Raw genomic sequence first — 6,854 nt, 5'->3', positions numbered from 1 at the left:
TACGATCCTGGCCTTGGTGAGATACATCTTTACATTTGGCGTTATTATGGAGGTGCTCGGTGGCAATCCGCTCTTTACAAGTAGGATTGGTATAGGTTACTAGCCGTTTTTCCTGCGTTCGGGGATTGATTACCAAGTTAAGATGACCTGGGGAGCCGCTTCAAGCACTTAGCATTCTTGTGATACTGATTTATAATAATTTTTCCAGCAAAACTAACAAGCCCTTCCATGGTTATTAGCTTAGCATGATTGTGATATAATCGACTGCTAGTAGAAACAACTAAACATAAAAATAGAAACGCAAGCTTCTGAGCGAGTACTAAATGTTGTGTCGGGACAACACGCCAATTCAGACTATCATTGTGCATGTTTCTTATGGCATCCAGTAAATGGTCTGCTTTAAGTGGCTTGTCTAAATGAGCGTCCATTCCTGCTTCCTTCGTCATGTTGGTCTCCTCCCCTGATGTATGAGCTGTTAAAGCCAAGATAGGGATGTGAACTCCATACCCCTTCTCCATCTTCCTTATCAGCCTTCTTGCCTCAAATCCATTCATTACTGGCATCTGTTCAATAACCCCAACATAAATAAATGTATCATCGTTACGTGATTAACCCCTCATCAAAACTCCGTAAAACAGGTTAGTTCAAAATTTAGCCTTTACCTCAGTCCATTATGATGTAATCATAAGGACAAGCCCCTTTTAAACTCTCTTCATCTAGATTCACTGCTTCTTCGCCATTCTTGCATTCCTTCACATTAGCTGCACTTGCACCTAGCTGCATCAAAGTCTTAAAAGCTATCTTGCGTGGAAGTTCAGTGTCCTCAGCAATCAAAAATTTCTTTTCACCCAAAGGCTTGTCATTGGTTGAATAATCAAACTCTTGTATCTCTTCGTGGTCAATTGGAGAATTCCTTGCGCTGGGCCTACCAGAAGAATACAATTGATCCCTCCTCGATGAACTACCATAGTCTTGAAATGGGCTTGCATTAGCTGCGGAAAATTTTGCTCGATCCAATATAGGTGACTGATATCTTGAGATGTGGGAATCTTTGAATGGTTTCCTAAGTCTATCATGAAAAATGCCCCTCCTTACTCTCCCAATTCTAGATATACTAGTTGAACTACCACCAAACTCAGGAAGAAGCCTTATGACGTCAAACAAACGACCACCATGAAATGGCTTGGACAGGATAATGTCGTCAAGGTCTGATGCATCCTCATCAAGTGCTTCGAAATTGACTCCACACACAAGTGGTTTATTTAACCAAACTACCTTGCAAGGACTCCCAAGGTCTCTTTTGAATGCAGACACCATTCTGCTAAGTTCTGAAAAGGGTCCTGCAGCTGAATCAATCACAAGCAGAACCAAACCCAAGGAAGCTCTATCTTCTAACTTGCTAAAAATTGAAGGCATGTAGTCGTTTCCATCTGTAGCACTCAGAGGAAATCCTTTGGCCCTGGAATTAGAATTTTGAGATGTTGGCCTAGAACTGGTATCTGATGTTCCTATAGAGCTCTGGCTAGAATTATGCTCCTTTTGCTTGATCTTCTTAAGAGTACGAGACAAATGCTCCCACTGCTTCACAGCCTTATCTATAATCCCTAAGCTCTCCTTAAACCTCAGGGCCGTCCTTCGTCGCTCTTAATTTTGTATCAAAAGAACAATGCAAGAAGCCCCTGACCTACTACAGGCAAAAATAGGTAATTTTGGGCTTGGGGAACAGATGCTAGAACCCGAACTAGGGATGTTTATATCTTGAACTTGAAGATGATTGAGATTTAAGTCACCTCCTGAATCATTATCTTCTTTAGTGATACTACCACCTGTGACTGTCTCACACGCGTGAAGGAGGACATTGAATCTAAAGCATGATTCTTTTTCACCTATTTCCTTTTCCACAATTTCAATGTCCCCATGCATCAAACGTACCTACGAAAATAATTTCCAAGTTTAGCATTGAATTCATTGGGAACAACTAAGAAGAAGTCTATTTGCTTAAAAAAAGACAATGAAAAAGAAGAAGAAGAAGAAGTTGGTGCCTACCATCGATTGTACAATACCAAGTCCCAAACCAGTGCCTCCTAGTCCTGAAGCAGTTTCTTTGACTTGAACGTAATTCTCAAACACTGACTTATGCTTCTCCCTAGGAATTCCTTTTCCAGTATCATCTACTTCAAACACAAACTCCAACAAGCTTGGATCTTGTTGGACTCCATTTCTTACTTCTACTTATCTGATTCATTTTTCTCATAAAATAAGCATGCCAAATGCTTGATAGAATTGTACTTTTAGACGCCATTATTGAGTTCTGGAAACTTGGCTTTTGAGCCCAAGCTCGAACAGCTATGTGTCCCTCGTTAGTAAATTTAACAGCATTGCTCACTAAATTATACAAAACTTGTTTAAGCTTTCCTGTGTCACCTTTGACATGCGAATATCTGATAACTGAACCGTTACAATGGTCCAAGACAAGATCAACACCTTTCTTCATAGCTGTAGGATAATACCAATCAACTGCATCTTCTATGACTTGGGATAGATCAAATTCATCTTCATCAAGCTGCATTTTCCCTGCCTCAATCTTACTTGTATCAAGAATAGAATTCAATAGCCCTGTAAGTAAAGTGGCGAAGTCAGTGCATTCCATGAAAGCTCAACACAAAGAAGAAGTGTTTGCTATATCAAGGGACCAGAGAAATAAATTAGTAAAAGATTTAGGATTATGTACAATTCAGAGTAATTTGAACGAACACTTTTACCAAGTCAGTCTTCTGTGCAAACACCCATTTGTTTTAAATTGGCCTCTAGTTCTGAACCCGGGATAACTTCTTCATAGGACATCTCTATTAAACCAGCAAGACCAGCAAGAGAAGCACGAATATCATGGCTAGCACTAGCAAATGCTCGGCTCTTATTCATACTCTTCCTCTCTGCTTGCTGTGGGCTTCCATTTGTTTGATGAGAGAGGCACACAAGTGCATCTCTCGCCGACCCATTATAGCATTTAACATAACCAAAGATAGAGACCAATAGCATCACTATCATTGCACTCATTAGTATCAATCCCCGTTTTCTACTCTCCTGCACAAAGGTCACCAATCCATTCTGGGGAACAGCCAAGACGTACACCTGAAACATAATCCAACTACAGTTATATATACCCTTTAAAAGTTTAAGCTTTGAATATTATTAGTTTTCCTTGAAATAGTGATACGGTTAGATTTCATAGACTTGGAGGAAAATATATGCTTATATTACCATTCTAAATTTTTAATAAATATGACGTATTGCAGCAAAGATGACACGAGTCGTAATTCATAACAGAGAGAATATGATGCAGCTACTCTAATTTCCTATTCTTTTCCTCATGCATGTATAACAAAGGGAAGGTGTAAATTGATTAAAACGCACCAATTCTACTCCCATTCTATCAATTGACGAGCAGCGCGTCCAATATTGACTATCCCCAATTTTCAAAACAGTAGCAGCGGCTTCAGCCTTGCATGAGACGGTACCCTGATAACTCGATTGCTCATCACTTGGTTTCATTGAATGGAACGAAGCCGTATCATTATAGAATACTATATGGGCATGTTGGATTCCCTGTAGAAGCACCTTTCCATCTTTGGAAGCCAAATACAAGCTTGCACCTTGACGCCTACTAGGAGAGACAAAGTCTGTAATTATCGCTGCTGGAAGTCCTAATGAGATAACTCCAGTTATTGAAATTCTCACCAAATTAAGAAATAAAATCTGATGACTGTCACTCCACTTGTATCCCGTTGAGGCATATCCGTTTGAACTGTTGACTGCTTCCTGGGTCCAACTCGTATTAACAGGGTGCTTGTATATTACGGCTTCACCATATAAACCACCAGTGTCACGATTTACAGGTTGAACATGGTATGCAATTACTGAAGCACCCGAGATTGAAGAAAAGGAAGAGTTGAAGTACAATGCAAGAGTTTGATTGTGTTCTGTGTAGTATGAGAAAAATAGACCATCCATCCCAATGTATGAGATTTCGGACAACTGAGGAACCATCTCAAATGCATGAAATAACACTGGAGCCACCTGTAACAGAACCACACAAAAAGGAAAAGGTTAAAAACCAAGTAGAGCCGTCTTTCTATATGATGAGAAAAACCAGAAAGATACCAACTTTGGTCTCAATGTCAGAGAATGAAATATTAGTGGCGTTATTGAACGTTGAACTCAGAATTCGTGCCAAATTGGCTGACGCTGACTTTATGGGGGGTAATAGTTTAGCAGAGTGGTTAATTTCATCTTGTAGTTCCAAGAGAAAATTCTGAGTCTGAACTAGCGCACTGCTCAATACGTCTGAGCATAACATACCAGCACGGCGTCAATGATAAGACAATTATCATCGCAGTAAGAGCCAACATCAAATGTTCAAGATTGCAAGTTAATAGAGAAATAATATCTAATAAGGAAAAGAGAGTAGAGACTATGCAGGTGACGCATGAACTCAGCTTCATGATTTCTTCGCATACGAAGATTAGCGCCTTTAAAAATTTCACGAGCAGGTGCAAGAAGAAACAAGGACAATATAAGACAAGGAAAATATTGATTTACAAAGAATATTCATGTCAAAATTGCTCAAATAATTACCAGATGGAAGAAAATAGCAGGTGAAGGGCGGAAGACCATTGATAAGCGAGAACTCATTGGATTGGATATACTGGATTTGATCAACTATAGTCATATCTGGACTGCGTTGAAAACTCTATAAAATGGAATTGGCAGTGACGTTAAGCAGTAAACCAGTAAACCACAGGTCTCCGAATGGTAAAAAATGGTCCGCGAAAATATACACAAAATCTTATAAATTTATGAGGCACGATATTGGAAGCAAATATCTCTCATCAAAATTAACATTCTTTGACAGTACTTCTTCCATATTGGGAGCTTGTTCTCGTGCAATACAGACACTTCTGCATGCTGTAAATCCATCGTAATGCGGATGCTACAATGTTATAAAATAATTTTAAAAAATTGATTTCCTTTTCAATCACGTTCCAAAATTTGACAATTAGTCATAACAAATTAACCTATGGTCATTGAAGCTAGAATCCAATGCAAATGTGCTAAGCTTTTATTGCCCTGATTCTCTTGTCTGCTAGTCTGGGTAGAAGTCCACGACAGAATCTTATATATATGGTAATAAATCATGAAAAATAATTCATAAAAAGGAAAATTAGTCACTTGACCCGTTTTTGTATCACAAACAACGTTTACATAGCATCCTTGTTAGCAAGACATCAAATTTATTTATGTGCCTAATATATTAAAAAAATAAAATCACAACGAGCAAAAAAGAAATCTGAAATTAAAACATATATAATAACACACCTTTATAAACCCACAGACTCTCAGATCCAAAGACCTGCGAGTTCAGGTGGATATCAACATACCGCGGCTTAAGGAACTCATCGTAAGGAATCAACGACAGCGTGACGACAATGGCGTGGCAGCCATCTCCAAGTCCACCAATGATACGTTGTCGATGTAATAAGGATTGTCCCTCACTTCTCTTTCACACTTCATATATCTTACTTCATAATCAGGATATCCGAGACTGAAGATGCCGGAACTACTGAAATTCCCGGCGTACAACAAGTAGCGAGGAAGGAGGAGCAATTATTGGAGCGATCATCATGGAAGTTTGGATCGACAAGTCCGATTCTGGAATCGGTGTAGTTGATCAACTGCACGTAGAATTCGTCGGAGAGAGTGCGTAATACGAGGACATCACCGTTGCCGTAGATACACTGTAACTCGTAATTCTTGTCGCCGCAATGTTTGGGGGTCCCCTTTCAGACGAAAAGGATGCGATATGTTGCGGATTTTGCCACACGATGAAGAACAAGCTGCGTCAATCTGGGGGAAGAACTCAAGAACAGCAATAATACAAAGATCGAAGCTACCACTTCGGTACAGTTTCTTAGGCTTTGTTTGGTTAGTTTCTTAGGCTTTGTTTAGTTCGAAAAAAGGGAAGGTGGGGGAATGAAGGGGAAGGGAGGTGAGGGGAGAAGGGGAGGGGTTCCCCTCCAACTAAATAGGTCCTTAGTCTCGAAACCATATCTGGTTTTATTTTCAAATCCACTATATGGTCTGCCTCCTTTCCGACGCTTGTTCAAAATGCTCCGGAGTCCGAACCCGTCTCTACCCTTTTTAAATTTCAGATTTCTTTTCTGTTTTTTTTTTTTTTGTGATTTTATTTTTATTTTTTAAATATGATGTGTTGCTGACGATGCCGTGTGAGCAGAAAGTTCAACAAAAACGACCCACCATTGTCAATATATCCTATAATATAACTATACAAGGGAGTTCTATCAAGCCAGTTCCCATTTTCATGGTTCTAGATTCATTTTATTGTTCATAGAGCCATTTTTGTCTTTATGGCTCCGTGCACACATCTGGCTCGTGTTGGGCTATGTGCCATGGAGGATGGAGACGGTTTTTTAACTATCAACTAGATCTTACACTCCATGCGTTGCACAAGTAGTTCATATTACCTTCGTAAAAATTTGCTATATAAATTGGAGAGATAATGTTGCAGAGTGAAGGAGGTATAATATATGGGTAAGTTAGTGAGTAAATTGGAAGTAGTTAACTAAAATTTTGCAAGATAAGTTGTATGATGTGTGTGTGTGCGTGTATTGTGTCCAGGAGATATTGTTGTTGGACTGCTAGATCTTGCCATTGGACTTGTATTGTTTTGCATTAGATTGTTTTTGGCAAACAACATGTTGTATGATATATATATATATATGTGTGTGTGTGTGTGTGTGTGTGTGTGTGTGTGTGTGTGTGTGTGTGTGTGTGTG

The 6,854-nt window shown here is 39.3% G+C and overlaps 1 pseudogene; it reads right to left on the bottom strand.

Annotated features, from left to right (window-relative positions):
- Positions 1–174: 174 nt before the first annotated feature.
- On the bottom strand, positions 175–6,422 carry LOC129313436 (histidine kinase CKI1-like; annotated as a pseudogene).
- Between the last annotated feature and the right edge of the window lie 432 nt (positions 6,423–6,854).

Source organism: Prosopis cineraria, unplaced genomic scaffold, assembly GCF_029017545.1.
Source record: "Prosopis cineraria cultivar Desert tree isolate PC_DT_omini unplaced genomic scaffold, ASM2901754v1 PC1, whole genome shotgun sequence".
Lineage (NCBI taxonomy): Eukaryota > Viridiplantae > Streptophyta > Magnoliopsida > Fabales > Fabaceae > Prosopis > Prosopis cineraria.
Note: the sequence above shows the minus strand (reverse complement) of the source record. Positions and strands in the feature narration are given on the sequence as shown.